The sequence below is a fragment of the Vombatus ursinus genome, unplaced genomic scaffold (assembly GCF_900497805.2).
Source record: "Vombatus ursinus unplaced genomic scaffold, bare-nosed wombat genome assembly UNPS02009062.1, whole genome shotgun sequence".
NCBI lineage: Eukaryota > Metazoa > Chordata > Mammalia > Diprotodontia > Vombatidae > Vombatus > Vombatus ursinus.
This window is the reverse complement of record NW_020948840.1, coordinates 10,469,756-10,473,060: the sequence shown is the minus strand read 5'-3', so window position 1 is coordinate 10,473,060 and position 3,305 is coordinate 10,469,756. Positions and strand designations below refer to the sequence as shown.

General features: G+C 43.4%; 1 pseudogene; it reads left to right on the top strand.

The window, feature by feature from the left end:
• Positions 1–488: 488 nt before the first annotated feature.
• On the top strand, positions 489–1,413 carry LOC114034792 (annotated as a pseudogene).
• The last annotated feature ends 1,892 nt before the right edge of the window (positions 1,414–3,305 follow it).

The window sequence follows — 3,305 nt, the reverse complement described above, 5'->3', positions numbered from 1 at the left end:
CCCCATTTGGAAATTTCTTGGCAGAGATACGGGAGTGTTTTGCCATTTCCTTCTACAACTCATTTTACATATGAAGGAACTGAGACAAACAGGTTAAGTGACTTGACCTGGGTCACACAGCTAATCAGTATCTGAGACAAGGCTTGAACTTAGGTTTTATTGATTCCAGGCCTTACAATTTATCCACAATTAACAGCTTTGAAAAACAAGCATATATGCAAAAAATTACTGAAGAAAATAAAACCTTAAAAATCAAAATTTGTCCAATGGTAGAAGAGATACAAACTTCACAGATGAAAATAACTCCGTAAAAAGCAGAATTGGAGTTGAAGTGGTGATGCTAGTAGACAGGGCAGAATGAATCATGAGTAATCTAGAAGACAGTATGATACTGTGTGGACATTCAGGAAAACCTCACTAGCTTTTCTTGAATGTTTCCCTGCAGGTCCAGAGGGGTGAAAGAACTTGAAAACCTGCACTAAGCCAAAATGTCATCTGAATTGGAGATACTATCAGATGGAGTGGATAAATCTGGGGGATAAAATCTATAGAGGACCTGAATGGGAAAACCATGCAAAACAAATGGACCTTTCTGAGCTTCTGGAGGAAGGGACTAAGGAATCTCATGACCTTGCAGAGAATAACCAGTTTATCAAAGATTTCTTGAAAGGCCATGTCAAGAAGGATCTCTAAGCTAGCTACCACTGCACTTTATTACACATACTCAGCCCTAGAAGAGGAGATGGACCACAACAAGGACCAGCCACCCTTTACTCCCTTGAATTTCCCCATGGAGCTACACATCAAGGAGGCACTGACCAAGGACATGAAGTATTTCTTTGGTGAGGAATGGAGGGAGAAAGTGAAGTGCTCAGAGGCCACTCAGTGCTATGTAGAACAGATCCATTATGTGGGGCTGCATGGGCCACAGCTCCTCATGGCCCATGCTTACACATGGTATATGGGGGACCTTTCTGGGGGCCAGGTACTGAAGAAGGTGGCTCAGTGCATACTGTAGCTGCCAACCACCAGAGAAGGGAACCAGTTTTATGTGTTTGAGAATGTAGACAATGCCCAGCAGTTCAAGCAGTTTTATTGGGCTAGGATAAATATCCTGGAGCTCGATCGGAAGATGAAGGAGAAAATAGTTGAGGACAGTAACAGGGCCTTTGAGTACAACATGCAGATTTTCAATGAACCTGCCACAGAACCCTAGGATGGAGAGCTTCTAGTACATGTTGGGAAAAGAGATGTGCACAAGTGTCCCTATTATGCTACTCACAAGGTACCCATGAGGGTAGTGTTTGCCCCTTCAAAAATGTCACGGCTTTATTGAGGCAGCTCAAACTTCAACTCATCCTTGCTGCTGTTGTGACCCTGGCTTCTGGACTGATGGCCTAGTACTTCATGTGAAGGAGGAGTCCATAACCCTGGTACTCTCCAGGGATGATCCCAGTCAACCCCCCATCCCTACCCTAACCCCATTGACTAAACCACTATATCAGGTGACTTTTTTTAAAGCTGGGTTTGAGAAAACAAGCAACCAATAAAACCAGACACTAAAGTCAATGCTTAACAGATGGCTATCTGCAATATGATTTTGTAACCCAGATATTACGGGTAGGGTCATGGATCTTCCCAGAAAGATAAGCCCAGAGGACAACTCAAATCCAGAATTTAGTGATACAGGAAGCACAGCTTAGATCTGAAAACCTCTATGCAATGGAACAATTTCCCTCAGTCTTGTGGAGTCAACTCCTCCCTTAAGGGCTCCACCATGTATGTAGGCCTCTCTTCTTCCTTCCTCTCATCTCTCATCACTCAGGTTTGTGTTGATCACTCAGTTGAGATGCTTCACTCAGAACAATGGTAACTTGTTGGAGTGGAAGGAGGGGAGAGAGAAAAAGAATAAAGCTGCTACACTGTGTCCACAACATAAAAGGCAGGGAGACAAATAGCCCTGGGAGGAAAACAGTCTATGTTGCTGGGTCTGAGAACCAGGATTCTACCCCAGACTCTGAGGAAGAGTTTCATTTTGACTACTTCCTTCAGCAGACTAACCCGTGCTGTGCCTCCTGGACAAAACAATAGAAGCAAACAGTTTAGCTTCTTGTGTAACCAATGTAAATGCTAAAGTATCCAATAAAGTTTATACTTGAAAAAAAAAAAGCAGAATTGGACAAATCAGAAAAAAAAAAGGATACAAAAGCTCACTTAAAAATAATTCCTTGAAAATTAGAATCAGGCAAGTGGAAATTAATGACTCCCTCAGATATCCAAAAATAATATAACAAAGTCAAAAGAATGAAAAAAATAGAAGAAAATGTGAAATATCTCATTGGAAGAACAAGTGACCTGGAAACTAGATTGAAAAGAAACAATTTAAGAATTATTGGACTACCTGAAAGCACTGATTAAAGAAAAAGCTTCCACATCATATTTGAGAGATCCATTTCCAGGAGCCAAGATGGTGGAGTAAACAGTAATCTGCTGTAACTCTCCCCTACTCATCTCCAAACAACCACAAATGGAGCCCCAAAACAAATCCTGGATCAGTAGAACCAACAAAAGATGGGGTAAAACAATCTTTTAGCCCAATAAGCTTGGAAGATCTACAAGAAGGGTCCATCTCACTCAGGTGAAAGGGGAGTGCAGCCCAGGACAGGAAGCATCCAAGCAAGCCAGCAGCAATCCCCACCTCAAACAAACCAGCTGGAGATCCTGAGCCCCAGTGTGGTGAAGTAGACAACCATCAACACCAGGACTGCACCTTAGCATAGCCAGGGCAACTGGCAGACTCCAGCTCCGAGAAACACCACGTGCTAAAGTGTAGTTCTGGGCAAACAGGCACCCTCCAGCAGCCAGATCTCCACTTAATTCAGCAGAGCCCCAGACAAATGGGTAGATACCAACCATAAGGGTGCCTAAACAAATAGGCAGTCATCAGCCAGCACAGGTCTGCCATCCTGCAGTGTAGACCCAAGCAAACAGGCAGCCTCCAAAGACCTGACCACACATGCTTCAGTGTAGCCACTGGGAAACACAAACCAGCCAACCCCCACCATACACCTGCAGTTCAGCACCAGATACGAGGGTCTCCCATGAGCTTCAGGACAGCATCAATATAGCACCAATATAAGTGCAGCAAACAGCCAGGGCCTGTAGCCACTAATAAAAGAAGCCAGAGACAGTGCCCTTTCCACACTGGGAGCAGAACTCAAATTTAAAAAGAAGGAAAAGGGAAAAAAAATGAGCAGAAGACAACAATGAAAAAAGAATCTGATCATAGAAAGTTGTTATAGTGA